We start from the raw sequence: 23,836 nt of genomic DNA on the forward strand, positions 1-23,836 counted from the left end.
CAATATACAACACATTATTTCCTAAATTTTCTACAACATTCACAGCTTCATATACACCATCACAAGGTATTGCTTTAAAGTAAAATACATCATTGTAATAAACATTAATAGCACCAATTTTATTATCAAATGAAAATGTAAAACCTTGTTTGTACAAGCCATGAAAAGAAATAATATTTCTCGCCATTTCGGGCGAGTAACAACACTTATTCAAATCTAACATTAACCCATTATTAAGAAATAAAGAATAAACTCCTATCGTGGTTACAGGTGATGCTTTCCTGTTGCCCATGACTAAGTTTATCTTCCCGTGCTCCACTTGCTCACTTCTTCTTAGTGCCTGCAAATTAGTACAAATGTGAATACCACACCCTGTATCAAGCACCCAAGAATCAGCATTAGATGAGTTGTTAGACAATATTGTGTAAATACCTGCATGGGTGGGTTTAACCTTCCCATCCTTTACATCTTGCAGATATTTGGCGCAGCTTTGCTTGAAGTGTCCCTTATCCTGGCAATAGAAGCATTGTGCTTCCTTTGGGTTTGAAGAATGAGTAATGGGCCCTTTCTTTGTCCCACTTGAAGAGGAACCATCAAGAGTCTTACCCTTGGTACCCTTTGAAGGGCTTTTCCTCTTCTTACCCTTCCCATGCCCAATTGCAAGAACAGGGGCTATTAAAGGAGTAGAAGTAGCAACCGCTTTACCCTTAAGGCCATTTTCAGCTGTCCTTAAGAGTCCTTGAAGTTTGCTAAGTGTGACTTCCTCCTTGTTCATATGATAAGTCATATGAAACTGATCATAACTTGGAGGTAAGGAATGGAGAATGATGTCAATCGCCAATTCCTCAGGGAAGTCAACATTGAGCTTTAGCAACCGGTCAACGAACCTCTGCATCTTCTGCAAGTGACCGGTGATGGGTTCACCATCCTTCATCCTTGCAGTTATCATGGAGGAAATGATTTCATACCTCTCTTGACGTGCGCTCTAATGGTACCTTTCCATCAGATCTAGGTGCATCTCATAGGGGTAGAAATCTTCATAAGATTTTTGGAGTTCCGGAGTCATTGTGGCCATCATGATGCAGGACGGCTTGATGGCATCCTTTTCATGTGCAATGAACTCCGCAAGCTCTTCTGGAGTACCAGTGGCTTCATTAACAACCTTAAGCTCCCTGTCAAAGACATATTCTTTGTCCTCATAGCAGGTAATCATCCTGATGTTTCTGATCCACTCATTAAAGTTGGATCCATCAAAGATGACCTTACCACACAAGTTCATTAGGGAAAAGGAGCCTGTCGGGTTTGAGCCAACAACATTATTGGAAGACATCTGGAATAAAAGGAAGATAAGTTTCATTAGATTAAGAGTCCTTAATAAGTCACCCAAATGAAATATTAAGGCTAGGATCCAACAAACTATTTATAGGTGGAAGAGGGATGTCGTAATCCACATTATAAAATATTTGAAGGTAGGTAAATGACGATTTACCAATTTCCACCATAAGAATGAAATATTTTATTATTAGGTTTTATTGTTTTTGACACTCCTAGATCTTTTGAGACACATTGAACTTTTCAATGACATATTTGAATCTCGAATGTGCCCTCTCAAGTTTGTGACTGGGATGCTGAGGATCACAAACAAGGTGTGAATAACCATACAAATTGACTTGGTATCCTTAACAATATTACCTAATCGATGTACCGGTTAACCACACATGCTCCACCGATCTATAATAAAGTCAAGTTACCCTTTGCCACTCTTACTAGTCCATGTTAGTGTGCCGGTTAACCACACACGCTCCACTAACGACTTTGTAAGGTACAAAGTGTAATTTTATGGGCTAGCACCAAATTCACATTTTCTTAAAGTAACTAAGATTGGGAATTTATAATGTATAGTTACTTTATAATTCATTATACTTTTATTGAGAATTTAAAGTCGTATCCTACCCGTTCGGCTAACGACCCTCCACCGATAAAGGAAGCGGTGGGTGAGAGTGGACACCCATTAAGTCACCATTTTATAGGCAACAACCTTATACCCCCCTTATAGACTGGCTTCGTGAATGAGGCCTACTAACGGTAAGAATGACATATTCTTATACACATCTATATAATAAGATTATAATAATAGTATAAGTGTTGATTTTTAAACTTTTTAAAAATCTAAGGTTTAATTTGGAATTAAAGTATTAGAGTGTAAGACTTTTCAAATTCCAAAACTCGAGGGCAAGAATTGAAACTATTCCAAGTCTCTTCAATTTGTAACTTATGAGTTTTAATGGTTCATAAAAATGAAGACTCTTCATTTTATGAAACCTCCTTAGTTCTTTAATCACAATTTAATGAAGTGACTTTTTGTTATCCATAACTTGAGGACAAGTTATGGACACCATCATTGCCATTAAGATCATAAATTAAACACACATGGAGGTTACACATAATTCCTATGATCTTCTAAAAACTCATAAGAACACAAATTCATGTCAAGCAATTAAAAGAAATCATATAACTATATACAACACTTGAAAATTGATAAAAGTCATGTAAAAATGGGTTAACATAATCATTATCATTTTGAAAAATAGATTTTACAAGTCCAAAACAGATTGGGATAATGATTTTAATCCATTTCTAGCAAGAAAACACGAAAAATCTGCCCAGCACGCTCCTACTCGTCGAGTGCATTATCCTACTCGGCGAGTAGGATGAATTTGTTCATGGACTCAGCGAGTCCTCCCCATGAACTCGGTGAGTCCAGTCGACAGTGAGCAGAATTTTCGTTTTTCAAGCAGTTTTGCATCAAGTATACAGAAAACAATCCTAGGCTCTGATACCACTGATGGGTTTTGAGCATTCTAACACTTCCTAAGTGTACATGCAACCCTAATAACCTTGAATCTGTGTTTTTTCTATATACATTCAAATTTCTTTTTCAAGGTTATTTCCTAACTAGCATGGCATGGGGAATAAATAAAATATAAAACTAGTAGAAATACATACCTTGATGTTGCTTGGATTCCTTCAAGACTTTGTGAGCCTATCACCCCAAATGTTGTGCCTCAAATGCTTCACACAACACCACAAAACTTAGAATAACTTGAGAGAATACTTCTAGCACTCAAAATCGGTTATGCCCTCTCTAGTAACACTAGGTCACGATTTTGCTAGCCAAAGGGTTCCTTTTATAGTGGTGTCACAATTAGGGTTTCATTAAGAAGACCCATAATTGTCATGACTCTTCATTTCTCATGACCCATGGGTTTGTAACTCCCATGGATTATCCATGGAGCTCCAAATGGTTACATCCATAACCCATAAACCATGGATCATTAATCCACCATAAAAGAATTGATGATTGTCATAATCAACCCTATATTTAATTAGTCTCACTTTGATCACCAAATTAATACTAGATTAATACTTGATCAATACCAATTAAATAACACTATTATTAATATATTAGAACTTATAATATATTAATAATCATAACTGCCATATTCTCTCATTTAGTCTATCCAAGTATTGCAATGCCATGCAACCCAAATGGACCATGCCGGGTCAGGTCAAGTACATACCAAATATAGTTATGGACTTAGACACTATATCCAACACCAACTCCCTCCGAAGTCCAAAACACATGCCCGAAGCATGTCCTCAAGCATCTGAATTGTCCGCTCACTCTGTATGTCCGTCTGTGGGTGGTTAGCGGTACTGAAATGCAGCCTAGTACCCAACTCCTCATGGAACTTCTTCCAGAACCTGGAAGTGAAACGCACATCTCGATCTGACACAATCGAGATCAGCACACCATGCCTCGATACCACCTCTCTCACATACACCTCTGCCCGCCTCTCTACGGAAGATCTCTCACTGATAGCAAGAAAATGAGCGCCCTTTGTCAGCCGGTCGACGATCACCCAAATTTCATGGATGCCTCTCGTAGTCGTCGGTAATTTGGTGATAAAATCCATGGAAATCTGTTCCCACTTCCACTCGGGAACCTCAAGCAGCTGCAACTTGCCATGTGGACATTGGTGCTCGGGCTTAACCTTGTGACAGGTCAAGCACCTCTCTACAAACCACGCCACATCCCTCTTCATACAGGGCCACCAATAGTCTCTTTTCAGGTCCAAATACATCTTAGTGGCCCCGGGATGAATTGAAAACCTCGACATATGCGCCTCCTCCATCAAAATCGCACGTTCCCCACCCTTAAATGGCACCTAAATCTGGCCCTGGAAGGTCATAAGCCCCCGACTATCAGCAATGAACTCAGAAATCTACCCGATCACCCGCTCTCGCTTGCGCTTTTTCGGTCTCATGGCCTCTACTTGAGCCTCCCGAATGGTGTCCAACACCAGGGTGATGACTGTCAATCTCAAACAAACATCTCGCAATGGGGCACTCTCTGCCCTATGACTCAAGGCATCGGCTACCACGCTAGCCTTGCCTGGGTGATACAGGATCTCACACTCATAATCCTTTACCACATCCAACCATCTCCTCTGGCGCATGTTCAGGTTGGGCTGATCCATTAGGTACTTCAAGCTCTTGTGGTCCGTATCTATGGTACATCGAACCCCATACAGATAGTGACGCCACATCTTGAGCGTGAATACCACGGAACCCAACTCCAGATCGTGGGTAGGATACCTCGTCTCATGAGGCTTCAGCTGCCTCGACGCGTATGCTATCACATGCCCTCTCTACATCATCACCGCACCCAGTCCTGATATCGATGCGTCACAATATACCACAAAGTCCTCCATTCCCTCCGGAAGGGCTAGTATAGGGGCTTCGCACAATCTTTGGCGAAGTGTCTCGAATGAGGCCTGCTGCTCTAGGCCCCAACTGAATACTATGCCCTTCCGGGTTAACCTGGTGAGAGGAACCGCAATCTGGGAGAAATCCTTGATAAACCTCCGATAATAGCCGGCCAACCCAGAAAACTCCTAATCTCTGAGGAGATCTCGGCACCTCCCAACTCATCACCGCCTCAATCTTAGTCGGATCGACCAATATTGTGACAACCTGATATTTCGATTCTATGTAATGACTTAAAAAGCCAAGTATTGTAACCACTTTTTAAAATAATGAAATTAACTTTGAAAATAAAAATGTACAAAAGTCTCTATTTGGTTACCTACTATGTTAGATATCATTAAACCGTGATCGTACATAAAAAGGACGTCCAAATCTGACTTCGTATGAGGAAGTTATGATTTTTTCAAGTTCGTCATAGCGATAGACAGCTAAAAACTCAAAACCGAGATCGAGCGACTTTTGGCCGGAATTTCTAACAAACTTTTCTTACCTCGACCTTTTAATAAATAAATAATAAAAATAATTTCAAAATTTGTCGACGGAGTCTAAACGAAAGTTGTAGACCGTAGTCTCACCTACGTGTGGATATAAAGAATGTCGAAAACGGAGTTCGTATGAACAAGATATGAATTTTTGAAATTTACTAAATAATAAAAATATAAATTTAAATCAAATTTCGGTATTATCCGAAGGAGGAGTCACCGGGCCAATCCAAGTTACGCCCAACGTACTCGAGGACTAGGCCTCGGATCGTCCACTTTGCCCCCTATGCGAGGCTATGCCCCCATCCCATCCGAGCTCCGAGGCAGTCGAGGATGTGGTCACGCATGACGCACGCATACGCCCAACATAACCACGTACGCCCAGCGTACCGAGGCGGTTCCCAGCCCCTATAAAAGGGATGCGAGGGTTCCAGGGAAAATTCTCATTTCCTTTCATCTTTCTTGCGTTTTTGCCTCGTTTTCCGTGCATGTGATATCCTGAAGCCCCGGTTTCCATACTCAAGCCCCGAAGGTCATTTGTGCTCCCGAGATTCCTAAGAATCCCGAGAAAATCCGCTTTCTCGAGTCAAAGTTCTGCTCGGTTTTCATCTCGCCTTCTTCGATCTTTCAAGTGAGTTCATACCCCTATAAACTATGCTTTTAAATGTTTGATAAATGCTTTTTATACAATATTAGGGGGAAATGCAAGTAAAACACGCGGTTATTATCGTATATAACTTAACGATTCACTATATAAACTTTTTATCTAAGTAATCATATGTGATTCATAAACTACTACATGAGTATTCTCGTATGAAATATATATTTTCAATAACACCTTGTCTTGTGGAAATAAAACGTGTTTATATATATATATATATATATATATATATATATATATATATATATATATATATATATATATATACATACAAATCAAATGCTCCATTTTTACATTAGGTATATGTGATCAGTCACGTCACTTTACGTGTTAAACTTTACATAATGAGTGAGCATTACACTAGGGTTTATTATACGAACGAAACACATACTTTGAAAAATTATAATAGGTATAGTTTACGAGAAAATAAGGAACATTTACACACTAGAAACATGATATCAAAGAGATATTTTCTTACACAAGAATAAATGGACATTTTTCATACGTAAATCTGTTTTATACTAAGTTTTGTGAGACATTTCACGTACTTTCGAGTATGCATTTTATGTCCTGTATTATATACCATAATCCCTTGTAGGGGAGCATGATACTTGTGTATAGATCTATACGGGATTGACAATCCCGCACCTAAGTTGTTAGCTACAACTAGGCCGGCAGGCCTGGGGTGACAAACGTCATAACTTTCCAACGCTTGAAGAACGTTGATATAGGCATCCTGATCAAATAGTATGGTTATAAGACTCACATGGAGTATTAAAAACACATTGGTTTACGGGTTTTTCAAATGCCTTAACAATTTACACATAAAACTACTATTTTACACATGAATAGCACTATTGAAATTACAGTTTTGGAACAATCAAACTACCATCTACTATAGTAGAAAATATGGGATTTTCTTGGAACATTTAACATTAACAAACCATTTTCCTTCTTTTTCATATAAATATTGTCACTAAATACTTATGAACTCAGCAGCTTAAATGTTGACCTACTCCTTCAAAACCACTTGTATTTCTCAGGGATTCAGTAATACAGGTAAACTGCAACTTTTGAAGAAGGGACGCTGCGGCGTTAGTTTAATTTCATTTTAAACATCATATTGTAATTTTCTTTTGAAACAAGTACCTTTAAACAATGTAAACTTTTAAATTATATATGTGATGGTTGTATTACTTTCTTTACTATGTATTCAATTGTTTCGATACTACATGAAGTCATCCGCCCTCGAATGATTCCGCCGTTCTGGTTTGGGGGTGTGACAAATATCACGCTCTGGTTGACGAGATGTCCTAGAAACTGAACCTCTCGTAACCAGAAATTGCACTTGGAGAATTTGGCATAAAGCCTCTCCGATCTCAGAACCCCGGGGATCTCCCTCAAATGCTCCTCATGCTGCTCTCTAGACCTCGAATACACCAATATATCATCAATGAACACGATTACAGAATGATCCAACATTGGCCTGCACACCCTGTTCATGAGATCCATGAATGCCGCCAGTGCATTGGTGAGCCCGAAAGGCATCACAACAAACTCGTAATGCCCATAATGAGTCCTGAATGCTGTCTTCTGAATATCCTCATCACACACCCTCATCTAATGATATCCATACCTCAAATCAATCTTGGAGAACCAAGACGCTCCCTGCAACTGATCGAACAAATCGTCAATCCTCGGTAAGGGGTAACGGTTCTTGACCGTCAGCTTGTTCAACTCATGGTAATCAATGAACATCCGGTGTGAACCATCGTTTTTCTTGACAAAAAGGATCGGCGCTCCGCACGGCGAGCTACTCGGCCGTATAAATCCCTTCCCCAGAAGCTCCTGAAGCTGCGAGGACAACTCCTGCATCTCTGGAGGTGCAAAGCGATAGGGCGCCTTGGCGATAGGCGCTGCCCCTGGAACCAAATCGATATGTAACTCCACCTGCCTCTCGGGAAGCACACCCGATAACTCCTAGGGGAAAACATCCAGTAACTCACGCACTATCGGGACCTCATCGACCGACCTCGGTCTCTCCGCACCTACTCTCGTATCCATTACATAGGCCATAAACCCACTACAGCCCTGCTGTAGACTCTGCTTCGCTCTTGCGGCTGAACAAAATGCTGACCCAGAATGGGTACCCTCGCCATAAACCGTAAGAACTCCCCCACTAGGGTCTCGTATGGTCACCATCTGTCGCTCGCAGTCGATAACCGCTCCAAATCTGCTCAACCAATCCATGCCCACAATGACATAGACATCACCCATAGAAATCGGAACCAAATCAATTGGAAACTAAACGCCGAAGATCTCGAGTACACCTCCTCGAATCACATCTGTGGCATACAATGCTCTCTCGTCAGCTATGGAAACTAGCAAAGGTCGACTGAACGGCTCTCGACGGATACTGATGTGCTAACTAAAGGCTAACGACACAAAAGACCGACTCGCACCAAGTCAAATAACACCAAAGCAGGTACATAACACACAAGAAATGTACCTACGCATAACATCACAAATAAAAAAACAGATGGAAGAATACATACCAGCCACAACATCGGGTGCAGCGCGGACCTCCTCCGCTGTCAACTGGAAGGCTCTTCCGCGAGCCTTCGGCGCCTCAGCCTTCACTGGCCGACTCTCTGTAGCTCGAACGGCAGCAGAGGCAAATCCCTATGACGCTCCCTGTGCTGACCCCCGGAACTGCGGACACTCGGCCTTCCGGTGTCCAGTTTGGTTGTAGTGAAAACAGACTACAAATCCCTTGGGGCAATCCTTGGCTATGTGCCCCTCCTTGCCACACTTGTAGCAAGACCCTGCTCTACATACTCCCTCGTGACCCTTGTCGCATTTGCCACAAGTACGGCCCTTCTGGTTCCCTGATCTCGAATCGGCGGGCTTGGCCTGCTTGGTTGCCGACTGGGACTGAGCCGGTCGCCGATCCCTCCCCTGAGACTCCACTAGTCCCTGGCCTGTGGCGTGACCCAACCATGATGTATCTCTGAAATACAACACAAGATATCAGAGACTCGCTTGAGCATACACACACTCGATATCCCATTCCTACTTGATCCCTGGTACCCTAAAGATTTTTACTTGGGCTGCGCACTAATCTGGTGCCTTCGGTAGTACGGGCCCAATACTACCATCCACACCGCATCAATATTCACCCCAAGTCCTCCTCCTACGATCCGAAGTCCCAAGTACTCTACTCTCTCTATACATAGTCTACTCTATAGCAGGTCTCTCATAAGCTCCTTGCTGCTAGCTATTCACTCCCAAGCATCTCCTAGCAGCAAAATCCCTAGGCTAAGGCATCACAAATCAGGCCACTCTAGTCCTAATAAGAATACCTAGCCTACTCTAGCATGCATATCATATCATAACATATCTCAAAACTCATAATGTAAGGGTATTTTGGGAAATCACCGTTCGAGCGCTGGCTGATCATACACCTTGCTCTGCTCTGCTCTTTCAAAAACTTTTACTCTTGAGAAAAATTTTGTGAATTTTCATTTTGAAAATCTCTCAAATCCACAGTTTGAGTTCAGATACACCCGAAGGTGCACGCGAATCCCTCAAACCAAGGCTCTGATACCAACTTGTAACACCCAAATTTTCAAATTTATAAAAACACATTTTCATTCATAATTGTCATAAAAACATCATTGTATCACATAATCAACTCATAACATCACATCCCAAGATCAAATATGTAAACGCTCCTCGAGTGTGTACTGATCAAACCGACGCCTTCCCGCGATCCTCACTAGTACCTGAAACACATAACACAACACTGTAAGAATAATTGCTTAGTGAGTTCCCCAAGATACCACATGCAACACATATTAGCCACTCGAGGCTATAACTATGTTTAACCCTCTGGTCAATGTGTCTCAGTGGGACCTTCCTGTCCCATAACTCTGGTAGGCCCTCTGGCCCTAACTCTGTGGGCCTTACGACCCAAACTCTGAAAACATGCATAGCATAAAACACATAGAAATCTCATCATGCACAAACATACAAATACTCTATCACATAAATCTAATTACCACTCTAGGTAAGGAATAGTGAGAAGACTCACCTCGGGTAACTCGGAAAAATCTTGAACTCTGTAAAATCCGATCTAGCCTACGCCTAATCATATGAAATAAACACTCTAAATCAGTACATCCCTTAAGGCTAGGCTATTCCCTCTGTTAGTACTCTCAGAAGGGTAAAAGACCATTTTACCCCTCTTATGGCCCTAAAACCCAAAATTGACCAAATCCTAAAAGTCAACAAAACTCAACTCCCCGTGTTACGCTGCGCGTACCAAACATGTACGCTGGGCGTACCTGGTGTCTTCACAGAAAACGGGGTGCGCGACCCCTTACGCCGCGCAAACTGGGATTACGCCCCGCGTAACTCCTAGTTTCAGAATCTAAGCATTTTGGGGTCTTAATCAGTTAAGACCCACGTCTAACTTCTAGATCTAACTATTTATAACCCTCTTAATCCATAAAGTTGGTGACTTTAAGCCTTTGTATGCCTGGACAAGTCACTAACACTCATAATACTCCATTTCCTAATACTAGAAAGCTCAATACTCAAGCATGACCTCATATCCACGACCAAGATGGAAACTTTATGGATCTATAACACAAATTCCACTGAAATGGGACATATCTAGGTCCATGGAGCACATTACATTTATAAAGTCTCCACCTTTGGGAATTTTAACCCTAAAATGGTCCATGCAACATCAAACCAAAATGAAGAGGAAAATTTTGAACTTTATACCTCCAAATGCAGCTCCTTCCTCTATAGATCTCAGATCCAAACTTGCACTTCAAGCTCTAGCCTCCACAAGCTCCTCTCTTTCTTCTTCACTAACACACCAAGGCACTTTTAGCTCCAAACACTCACTCTCGAGCTAAGGACGATGGGAGGCTCTCTTAGGGTTTCACTCACTGATATGGAGGCTGAGAAATGAGCCTTAGCATCCATTATATAGTGCACAAGTCAAATATTAGGGTTTGCATCTGGACCCATTACGCCCATCATAACCCTAGGTATGCCCAACGTACCCAGGCAAGTCCGTGTCCAAATTAAGCGTATGAGTACGCGCATCGTACTCCCTAGTATGCCCAACGTACTCATTTGCTACAAGAATTCATTCAAGGGACCACTTTTGACAACTTGACAAAATGGAAGGATATAACAGCTTTACTTGGATTTCAGGATGTTACACATAAATTATCTCAAGGGTTTGCTTGGGTATGGGGGTGTCAAAAAAACCTGAACCTGATTAACCCGACTCGACCCGAACCCGAATAAGGTAATTAGGGTCGGGTTTAATAGGGTCAGAACTCTTAATCGGGTTATTCGGGTTAATCTGATTAACCCGGATTATTATTAGGGTCGGGTTTGGTTGATTTTTTCAAAACAATTCGGGTTTCGGGTCAACCCGCATAACCCGATTAAGAATTTATTACCAATTTTTTTTTTACTGCGTTGAATGACATGAATTCAACATCCCATTAGATTTTACAACTAATACATATTTCTTAATTAAACAAACCAGATAGTAAAATTACTATGTATAGAGATGTTTAAAATGACATAAATTTCCTCTCTTCTTAATGCAGTACAGTTGTTTTGTAACAATTTTACGAATTTTATTCACTGTTTATATAGCTAATATGGTAAAAGAAACTCCAAAAATTCATATCCAATACCAAATTTATATTTTAAGTCCCTATACATGTGGATTATGTATTAAAATGGCACAACATAAATTCATCTTACATTTCAACTTCAACGCGATTAACCCGATTAACCCGACCCTACAAACCCAAAACCCGATTAACCCGAACCCGACTAACCCGTACCTTATTAGGGTCGGGTTTCGGGTAAATAGTTTTTCTAGAAAAACCCGACTAAACTGACCCGTTTAACCCGAAACCCGATCGGGTTAACCCGATTAATAGCCCTACTTGGGTATCTTGCAGGAGTCTATGAATGTAAAATTTTATGTCTAAAACGTCGTAATTTGTCAAAACTAAAAACCCTAAAATCCAAGTATCCCCAAAAACGGGATTTTCCAGAAATTACAGGTGTTATTACACCAAAGATCGAAACTTCTAAAGGAATAAGAGCTAAAGTTGTTACCTTGTTGGTTGAAATTGCAAAAGAAGAGAAGATTCAAGATGGATGCTTGAGAGTGTTTGCACGTCAAGTGTGGGGAGGCGGCTCGTATGAATGGATGAGTGTTTGCAAATTAGGGTAAAAACCCCTCTTTTATAGAATGTAATAAAAATATTTTTTTTCGGGTAAATATATGTACTCGTCGAGTAGATGCCTGATTCAACGATTTTTCGGCATTTCTAAAATGGACTCATCGAGTAGCCTTAGAGACTCGTCGAGTTTTTCATTCTGTGAAAAATTTGAGTTTGCAAAATAAAATGTATTCCACCCCACACTTGAGAATTGCTTTCCCTCAAGCAATCATTTTAAACACAGAAGAAGATTGATAAAAACAAATCCTAAGCAAAATGAAAAAAAAAAAAAAGAGAAGAAAAAGAGAGAAAACTCTAAACGCGGGTTGCCTCCCGCTTCTTTTTAAGGAGTCATTAGTTGGACTCCTTCCTGCTTACGTTTCTGTAATCCGTTCCAGCAGCAACACTTCTTCAAGTTCTTCATTTCTCGGAATTCCTTCTTCAAAATTTTTCACCCTATGACCATTGACCTTGAAAGGAGTTCAATCTCTTGATATTAGCTCAATAGCTCCATGTGGAAAAATTTATTTACTATAAATGGACCATCCCATCGTGTCTTAAGCTTGCCCGGAAATAGTTTGAGCCTTGAATTAAAAAGTAACACCTTTTGTCCTTCGTAAAAGTCCTTATTACCCTTGAGTCTTTTGTCATGCCACTTCTTGGTCTTTTCTTTGTAAATTAAAGAACTAGTGTAAGCCTCATTCCTAAGCTCTTCCAAGGCATTCATTTACATTAACCGGTTAGTTCTAAGTTCAGCCAAATCAAAATTGCACACCTTTAATGCCCAATAAGCCTTGTGCTATATTTCAACCGGTAAGTGACAATTTTTTCCATAGACCAGCCTATATGGTGTAGTACCAATAGTTGTCTTAAAAGCTGTTGTAAACTCCCATAGTGCATCATCAAGCTTATCCGACCACTCTTTTCTATTACTTCCAACCGATCCTTCTAGTATTCTCTTCAACGTGCTATTTGTAACTTCATTTTGCCCACTCGTTGAGGATGATAGGATGTTGAAAATCTATGGTGAACACCATATTTTTGCAACACCTTAGCTAATTGATCATTGGCAAAGTGAGTGCCCCGGTCACTAATGAGAGCTTTAGGAACTCCAAATCTTGAGAATAATCTCTTTAAAAATCGTACCACCACCCGAGCATCATTAGTGGGTAATGCTTGTGCCTCTGCCCATTTAGATACGTAATCAACCACCACCAAGATATATTTATTTCCTTTAGACATGGGAAAGGGTCCCACGAACTCAATCCCCCACACATCAAATATTTCACACACTTGGATGCTATGTTAGGGCATTTCATTTCGGGATGATATATTCCCCGCTCTTTGGCATGAGTCACATTCCTTGACATATTTAGCAGCATCCTTGAAAATTGTAGGCCAATAGAACCCAATATCAAAAATCTTCTTCGCGGTGTAATGTGCTCCATGATGTCCTCTGGTGGGTCCACTATGGCACAGTGCCAAAATTTCTTGACTTTCCTTCCCGAATACACATCTTCTTATCATTCCATCCACACAGCTTCGGAAAAGGTATGGCTCGTCCCAAAAGTAGTATTTAATTTCCGAAAAGAATTTCTTCTTTTGTTGGCGAGTCAAATCTTTTGGGATCTATTTGGTTGTTAAATAATTTGCGATATCCGCAAACCATGGAACTTGTCCCGCGACTACCAAGACATACGCATCGGAAAAATCATCCCCAATTTTATCTTCTTCTAACTTCTCCAAAACTGGGTTCTCTAGTCTTGATAAATGATCGGCAACTACGTTTTCCATCCCCTTTTTATCGTGTATTTCGATATCAAACTCTTGTAGAAGTAGAACCCAACGTATCAATCTAGGATTTGCATCTTGTTTGGCAAATAGATACTTCAACGAGGAGTGATCAGTAAAAATGATTGTCTTGGATAAAACTAAGTATGACCGAAACTTGTCAAAAGCATATACCACTGCTAACAGCTCCTTCTCGATAGTAGTGTAGTTCTCTTGAGTCAGATTCAATGTCTTGCTTGCATAATAGATTGGCTGAAAATGCTTCTCAATTCTTTGTCCCAAAACACCTCCCACCGCAAAGTCACTAGCATCACACATTAGCTTAAAAGGGAGACTCCAATTTGGAGCTACCATAATAGGTGAAGTAGTTAACTTTTTCTTCAACAAATTAAATGCTTCAAGACATTCTTTAGAAAAGTTGAATGGGGCATCCTTCAAAAGTAATTGAGTCAAGGGTCTTGTGATCTTCGAAAAGTCTTTTATACAGTGCCTATAAAACCCCGAATGGCCTAAAAAGCTTCTTACCCCCTTGACATTTGTTGGCGGTGGCAATTTGGCTATAGTGTGCACCTTTGCTCTATCCACCTGTATCGCCATCCTTGAGACCTTATGTCCTAGCACAATTCCTTCCTTCACCATAAAATGACACTTATCCTAATTAAGGACAAGGTTGGTCTTCTCACATCTTGCTAACATTAGATCCAAGTTGGACAAGCAATCTTCAAAAGAGGACCCAAAAACCGAGAAGTCATCCATAAAAACCTCCATAAACGGTTTGATCATATCATGAAAGATAGCCATCATGCACCTTTGGAAAGTAGCTGGTGCATTGCATAACCAAAAAGGCATGCGTCTATATGCAAATGTTCCACTCGGGCATGTAAAAGTGGTCTTCTCTTGGTCTTGTAGGTCAATTGGAATTTCGAAGTACCCCGAAAACCCATCGAGAAAACAATAACAAAGATGACTGGAAAGCCTCTCAAGCATTTGATCGATAAAGGGCAATGGAAAGTGATCCTTTCATGTGGCCTCATTTAGCTTCCTATAGTCGATGCAAACTCACCACCCGGTTACCGTCCTTGTTGGAATTAATTTGTTGTTTTCATTAGCCAGTACCGTCATACCTCCTTTCTTCGGAACTACTTGGACCGGACTCACCCATGGGCTGTCCGAGATCGAATAAATGATTCTAGCATCTTGTAATTTCACTACCTCCTTTTTCACAACTTCTTGCATGTTTGGTTTGAGTCTTCTTTGGCGTTGTACTACAGCTTTTGATCCATCTTCTAATTTGATTTTGTGGGAACAATAGGCCGGACTAATTCCCTTTATGTCGATTATCTTCCATGCTATAGCACCTTGCCTCTTCTTTAGTACACCCACAAGGCTCTCCTTCTCATGTTTGGCCAAATCAGCAGCTATAATTACAGGTTTTTGCTGGCCATCTTCAAGAAATGCGTACTCCAAGTGATCTGGTAGTGCCTTGAGCTCAGTTTTTGTGTTCTGTATGTTAAACACGTCGAGTCCAGTAAGGGGGACTCGTCGAGTCCGGTGTAATTTTCGCGACTGTTCGGGTTTCTTTGAATGGACTCACCGAGTCGGTCGAGGCTACTCGGCGAGTCCGTCTTTCTACATTTCTGATCAAATCGTTATACTCAGCTTCCTCGAGCAGTCTTTCTAATTCCATCAGGTCCCTTTCAGCATCAAACCCTTCTTCAAATGAGACGGTGGACTTGCTTGGTTTTTCTTCTTTCCAATCTTCCAATAATTCTTCCAACATGTCAATCGAAAATGCCGTGTCATCACTACTCCTTGCATGCTTCATGGCTTGATCAACTCCGAAAGCGACTGATTCATCTCCCACCCGAAGGGTAAGTTTAGAATCTCGCATGTCGATGATAGCACTTGCTGTATTAAGAAAAGGTCTTCCTAATATGATTGGGACTTGAGGATCCGCTTCCATGTCTAAAACTATAAAGTCCACGGGGAACACAAACTTGTCCACTTTCACCAAAAGATCTTCACAAATTCCCCTAGGAAATGTAATCGTCTTGTTTGCTAGGTGTATTGCCATATGAATGGGTCTTGGCTCGGGGAGATCTAACTTTTTGAAAAACGAGTAAGGCATGAGATTTACAATTTCCCCTGAATCAGCTAGTGCATAGATGGTAGCTAAGTTTTCAAATTGGGAGGGAAATGTTAAACTTCCCGGTTCTCCATTCTTCTTAGGAAGTTTGTTCAACATAGCAACTGAACAGTTCTCGTTGAGGACCACCTTCTTCACTTCTTCCATCATCCTTCTATTAGTTAGAAGCTCCCTGAGAAATTTGGCGTATTTTGGCAATTGAGCAACCGGTTCTATGAATGGTATATTAATTTGAAGAACCTTTATATGTTCATTCTTTTCTTGCCTGGCTCGGGTTGGGTATGGCAGTGGAGGCTGATGTGGCTTAACAGGAGGTTTATTTTTCTGATCAGGTGTCGAACTCGTTGAGTCCATATCGTGGACTCGGCGAGTAGACTCTGGGATCAGCTGGGTCTGATCTTGATTCTGCCCTTCTGCCTCCTTCTCTTGTACCGGCTTCGGATCTTCATTCTGAATAGAAGCTAGAGGGGTTATAATCTTCCCACTCCTAGTTGTGACAATGTTTATATGTGCGCCTTTCGGGTTACTTTCGGTATTGCTCGGAAGTCCACCCGGCCTTCTCTCATTCACTTTTCGTACAAGTTGCCCTAACTGCTTTTCTATGTTGAGAATAGATGCTTGCTGATTCCTAAGCAGAGCTTTTTGATCTTTCATCATAAGTTGGTGTTCTCTCAACATATTTTGTTGATCTTTAAGTGTAGCATCGGTATCATTGTGTCGTTTCTCGGATGCGGCTACGAATCTTGTAAGCATCTCTTCCAAATCAACTCTCTTTTCCACAACCGGCTCCTCCTTTTGATAGAAACCCCGTTCTTTTTGCTTGAATTTTTCCTCCTTTTCCTTTTTATACTCGTTATACGAGAGCCATTCCTTCTTTGGTTTTCGCCAGTTATCATCAAATCTGTCGCCGCATGAATAGAATACTTGAGCTTTCTTGTTTCCATTCTCATCCAAATCACAATCCTTAGTGAGGTGAGGTCCTCTACAATTCTCACATCCTACCCGAATAGCATGGATTGTTTGATCCATCTTAGTCATCCTCCTATCTAAACTATCTACTTTAGCCATAATTTCCACCATGCTATCGTTAATAGTGTTCACTACCCCTCAACTTACTTCATTTCGTGGGTTATGATATTCTCTAGAATGTTTAGAGAACTCCTCAATTAATTCCTTGATCATCGGGGGTGCCTTCTTTGTGAGGGGTCCTTGCGAGTCAAGGAGCTGCCTAGTTGTTACATTGAATCCATCATAGAAGATGAAGACTTCTTGTTGGTTATTAAGATCATGATGTGGGCAATTCCTTAGTAGACTTTTGTATCCCTCCCATGCCTCATAAAGGGACTCTCCAAGTTGTTGTTCAAACTTGGCTATAGCTTTCTTCAACTTGGCTATTTTTGAAGGTGGGCAAAACAGGTCAATGAATTCTTCTTTCATCTTAGCCCATGTAGTGATGGATCTGGGAGGGAGTGACTTGAGCCAATCCTTTGCAGCACCTTTGAATGTATCTGGAAGCGTACGAAGTAGTTGGGTTTCGCGAGGCACATTTGGAACATTTAAATAATCAGCTACATCATTGACTTCATCCAAGTATTTATAGTCATCTTCGTGGTCTTTTCCGTAGAAGGGGATCTCCTTGAGTTGAGCAAGTATGTGACCTTTGAGCTCAAAAGTGGCTGCCGCGGGAATTGCGGGTTGCACAAGTCCCGGGCCGATATCATCTCGTATCCTCTTCTTCCATTCGCCTATGGGAACTTCATTGATGTTCGCCATGGTGTTGTCAAAGTCACCTTCTAGATCATTGTCTTCTCCAAATTCACTTTCTTCCCTTTCGGACTCGTTCATGATGTCTTCCTTGATTGGGTCTTCGTTTGCCAAGGAAGAGGTGTTGGATGCTCCTGATTTTCTGCTCATTTTCTTGCTATAAACGGACTTTAGATTCTTCAAAGGCAAGTTCTTTGAACAAGCGGATTCTCCAACGGCTTTTCCTTTGTTCTTCTTTAGAGTGGACTCCGAGTCTTCAAATGGAGGAACCAAAGGTGTATTGGATCCTCGGGTCATGTAACAACTGTAACCAAAGTAAGAAAAACGCGTAAAAAGAAAAAAAAGAAAATAAAAGAAAATAAAAATAAAAAAGTGCAAAACTGTGATGGACTCGCTGAGTAGCTTCGACTGCAGTCGGCGAGTTCAAGGAAGAAACAGAAAAAATTTCTAATTAAATTTCTAAAACAGGAAACTATTAGAACTAATCCTAATAACTAAATTACCTAAAATAAACTTTGTGCAAGATAAATCTCACACAAAGGATCGATAAAACTAGAAATTAGTGCTAATTTTTGAAACGTTCCCCGACAACGACGCCAAAAACTTGATGTGTGTTTACTCAACTAGTTTTAATCCTACTTTTAATTATAAAATTGACACACAAAGTTAGTGGACCTATCAATTGTGGTGTGGCTAAATAAGTAGGGTATCGAACTCAGGGAACGGAAAATTAAAACTAAAAACTAGAATTAACTAAAAACAACTAATAACAAATAGGGGTTTCTCTACTTTTGCAAGACTAGAAAATTAACTAAAACTTAACTACTCAACTAAAAGCTAAAAACATGTAAGAAAAAACTAAATTCAATGATCAAAAAGGGTTTCTGTTTAGGTTCAACTCATTTACTCCTATGGTTAATTTTTATGATAATATGATAGATTAATTGTTATTGGTTACCGACTCTGGTGATTAGATTCACATTCACTATTACTAATCCTTAGAAAACATACCAATTCAAGCAATGGCCAGTTGATTAAACGAATAGATTTCCTAGGTTAATTATTCGGGTTAAATAAGACTTGTAGCTAGCTAGTTAAATTTGGTGATTCAATTAACCTCTTGTTGATGGTGTATCACACAAGCTCGCACATTACTTTACCCATTCTCTAATTAATCCTAGTTTCATGTTCATTATTCCTAGGCATATAGTATTGTGTTCACATAAATTATATGAGATAAGCAATTAAGAGATGTTCATGCAGCTTAATCACTCAACAATTAACAGAAAATAGTTATGGTTAATGCATAAGGGTCTTTAACAAGCTTAATTTAACAAAATCACCAACTAACAATTAATCAAAAGAGTAAATTAAACCATAGGAGCAAAAGTGTTTCCCCAAACAGAAACTAACAAAATTAGTTCATGAATTCAGTGTGTGAAAGCTTAAAAACGAATTCAAATAAACCTAACATAATTCTATTCAAAGGAAAAGTGGAAAATTAAACCTAAGTGCCTTAATCTCTTAAGAATGAAGGATTAGGGTTCTTCAACGTTTTCCAGAGCTCCAAGACTTCCTTGATCGCCAAGTGTTCCACCAAAAATCTAGAGAGAGTCCTTAATTTGGGCTTTTGAAGTCTATTTATAATTTTCTCAAAATAGGGGCTACTTGTCGAGTAGCCAACTGACTCGTCGAGTCCCCCTTGAGGTATCCGTATACGGCAAGGACTCCACGTATCGCTTCGCGAATCTTCGTGTCTACTCATCGAGTAGATGACCCTACTCGCCGAGTAGCTTCAGAATTAAGCCTTTTTCTTCTTTATTTCGTTCCCGAGCTTCTGTTGGTATCTCCTGCTTCCTTTTGCTTCCGAGCTTCTTTTTTGGACTGAAAATATAATTTGAACAATATTAAGTATCTTTTGTCCGTAATATGCAATTAATTAGACAATAAATGATAAAAATCTAACATAAAAATATAACTAAATATGCAAATATCAGTATGGTACACATAACTCACTTACAAGGGGGGTTTAGCGAGAAACCGAGCTCTGCGCGGGCAAAACTTCTAATCCGAAAGCTTTTTTTTTTCTTGGGGCCTTCTGGCGCTCTAGGACTCACAACTAACACCTACAAGCTCCTAGGGGAAATAATTGAGTGGGGTGTTTGGGAGAGAAATGGGTGAAGAGATGTGAGAAAAAGAGTGAAAAACACCTTCTATTTATAGGTTGCCAGCACTAAGTACGCTGAGTGTACTCAAACTTAAGTTGGGCGTAATGTGCCACGTGTTGTGATCTCGTGCAAAGCCATGGGGAAGAAGGTGTGGCTCAGATTGCGCCACATGTCACTCGCTAGTTACTCCAAAAACTAATTACCTTCTAAAATCCATAACTTTCACATACGAGCTCTGTTGTTTACGTTCTTTATATACAGGCATAGGTATCGACGGGATCTACAACTTTTGTTTAGACTCCATCAGCTAATTTTGATGTAATTTTTAAATTTTAACAGGCTTAGACAGTTAAAGTCTATTAAAAATTCATAACTTTGTCATCCGACGTTCGTTTTCATCTGTCTTTATATCGTTGAGCTCCTATTAAGGCGATCTTCAATTCTCGTATAGGTTGTGTCGGCTAATAATCGATCGATCTAAAATTCGATTTTCGGGTTGTGTAACGATATGCTAAATCTTAGAAAAATAATAACTTCCTCTAACAAAGTCAGATTTTGACGTTCTTTTTATGTACGTTCTCAATTTAACATATACTACGACTTTCGTTTAGGTTTCTAAGGCTAAAAAGTAATTTATCAAAAACTCACTTTTTACGATACACTACGTTGTGCTGGCTTAGTCACAAAACTTCGGCGGGTCATAACTTCTTTGTTATAAGTCGGATTTATGTGTTCCTTATATCTCTGGAATCCTTGTTACGACTACTTCAACTTTCTTCATAGATATTAGGTCTATCTATTATTTTGTTTTTGACGCATATTATTATTATTATTATTATTATTATTATTATTATTATTATTATTATTATTATATTATATCGTTATAAATACATATGTTGCACATAAATCACATATTACTCAAATAATTCTTCTTCATTGCTTCAAAATAGGTTACAATTGTTGACCCTAACTATTACATCATTATAATAATGCTTAGCTAGTAATGCGGACGTTACATCCCATCAATACATAACTAGCTCGATAAAACTTGTAAAGTCAACCATAAATATTGCTAAAACCATGGTCGAATCCATCCAATTATCAACCCTACAAGCACGACATGCCAAAAATTAGATTCTAGGCAGATCTAATGTCCCATCTGAAGCACTAAAAACACTGTTCCAAATTCTAGACTCCCAAAATCAAGGACATCTTCCAAGCACGAGTTGAACTTGGCGACAGGTTGATGAATCCATTGAACTTCAACTGATACATCTCAAAACGTCGGAAGAATCTCCGCTTTGATGACGAACGAAATGACCAATGATCGAGAATGCACTGACACCTAATCTAATGACCCCATACACTATAGAACCAAAACCAACGTGGAGCTGAACATAACTGTCACACCCCGCTTAAGCGGAAGCACATGGCACGACAATGTAAAGGGTTTCATAGCAAAAGATAAAGACAACACCAACCATAGTATTAAAAGCTTTATAGTTTACAATGAGTTTGAACAACGTCAAAGAAAAATATTACAATACATTTGAAAAGTAACACATGCGTATGCTCCTACAAGTGATATGTCTCTATGTGCCACTTACTCGACGATTCCTGAAAAAGCATGTAAAACAAGCGTTCACTATATAAATACTTGGTGAGTTCATAGGTTGACAAAAATTATAGTATATGAGTCATAATCAGAGTTTTAATAAAAGTTTCAATAAATAAAAGTACATTGGTAAAAAGAGTAAATAAGTTTGCATAAACAAAGTTCGTTGTCATCATGAGAAATAAAGTACATTGCCAAAATGAGATGCAAAGTTCATATTCTCATGGGAAATAAGTTCATTGTCATCATGAGAAATAAAGCACATTGCCAAAATGAGATACAAAGTTCATATTCTCATGGGAAATAAGTTCATTTTCATCATGAGAAATAAAGTACATTTCCAAAATGAGATGACAAGTTCATATTCTCATGGGAAATAAGTTTGTTGTCATCATGAGAAATAAAGTACGTTGCCCAAATGAGATGCAACGTTCATATTCCCATGGGAAATAAAGTTCGATGCTAAAACGAGATACAAAATCAGCATGTGTATAATGATTATACTATGAGTTCACAACCCAAGCCTAATGGTCGAGGGTGCCCTCTTCTGTATCTACCACTAACATAAGGAAATATGGTAAAATGCACTCAAGCGAATCGTGTGAGTGAGGAGTTTTCTACCTCTTAATAGCGATATCTATAATGACCATGGGCTCAAATGAGTTAATGAGTTATGTGAACTGATTCCAGGGACTTAACCAGGATAAGGCCTCATGATTTAATAATAGCATACACATATATAGTAAATCACTTTTCATACAATTGAAAATAAGTACAACGAACATAATTGGGTAAACGACATGCTTTCCACCCCAAAAAATTTAAAAACCGGAAATAGGGGGAAGCGTGAATACTTGAAATTATGTGTGAAGGTATTTGTGATGCCTTGACCTAACTTCCCTCACATTCTACTATCGATTCCCTAGGATAAGGTTACACACTTGTAAGTCTCTAGTAAAAAATCTAACACCAGTATACTTAATTTCTACAATAGAATTATGCCAATATTGTTGTAATACCCGGTTCCTGGTATGTATTTAAATTCAAGTAATGTCATGTTTTTCTCTGGGAATCGGCGAGTTGGAGGCCCAAATCGTCGAGTAGACTCGATTTTGAACGGTAGGCTTAATGACCTACTCGACGAGTCAGGAGACCAGCTCGACGAGTAGGGCTGTTTGGATGAAACCCTAATCTTTAGGGTTTACACCCTATTTAAACAACTTATCCTGCCTCAACCCAGCCCCCATCATCCCTCCCAACTCAAAGAAACCCTAAATCGAAACCCTAACCTTGTTTGGGTGTTCTTGAGCCATTTTTGTATGTTTGTGGTGATTGTAAAGCTTGAGAAGGAAGAAGGAGCTTGGACGTTTTAGTGGAAGCTAGTAGATCTAGAGGTTGTGCCCCATTTCCAGCTCATTTGAGGTATAAAGCTGAAACCTTGACCATCTATCTCGTAGATCCCAAGTTAGGGTTCATTTCTACCTTTTCTAAGCCTTAGAGGTGCCATACTCATAATTTTGTGGTTCATTGAGGTTATAGCTTCAGATCTAGAACCATTGGGGGTTCTTATGGCATAAAGGTGCCAACATTATTTCCATGAGCACCCCATGCATCTTGTAGACTTCATTCTAGAGCCATTTAGGCGAAATACCTCATGCATGGACATCAACATTGGAACTTTACGTAGAATATGGGCCCTAAGAGGTCAGATCTATGACTTGGATGCATTAAGACCGATTAAAATCGACTGTATAGTTTTGGACAATGAGGGACTAAGCGATTCACTTAGGTGACTCGGCGAGTCGGGTCGCAGTTTCCCCCAAAACGACTTCTGGAAGTGGTCTTTGGTTGAGTTGAAGGAAAAATCATCCTGTTGGGGTTAGTTATGGACTTGAAGATCAAAGGACTCGACGAGTTCAAGTAAATGTACCAACAACATGAAGACGGACTCAGCAAGTTCAAGGAGAACTCGGCGAGTCATTGACTAAATGCCTTCATACAGATGAAGATGAAATCAACGAGTTCAAGGATGAACTCGGTGAGTCGGTTGAGGAAGACCCCGATGTTTTGTTGAAGGAGAACTCGTCGAGCTCTTGCTAGACTCGACGAG

At 39.9% G+C, this 23,836-nt stretch overlaps 1 non-coding gene across 1 annotated transcript; it reads left to right on the forward strand.

The window, feature by feature from the left end:
• Positions 1–17,461: 17,461 nt before the first annotated feature.
• On the forward strand, positions 17,462–17,568 carry LOC145060882 (small nucleolar RNA R71). The gene has a single exon (XR_013687064.1). It is a non-coding gene; the product is annotated as a small nucleolar RNA R71 (small nucleolar RNA).
• Positions 17,569–23,836: the final 6,268 nt, after the last annotated feature.

This window comes from Lactuca serriola, chromosome 6, assembly GCF_051521515.1.
Source record: "Lactuca serriola cultivar US96UC23 chromosome 6, Lser_US96UC23_V15, whole genome shotgun sequence".
NCBI classification, from domain to species: Eukaryota; Viridiplantae; Streptophyta; class Magnoliopsida; order Asterales; family Asteraceae; genus Lactuca; species Lactuca serriola.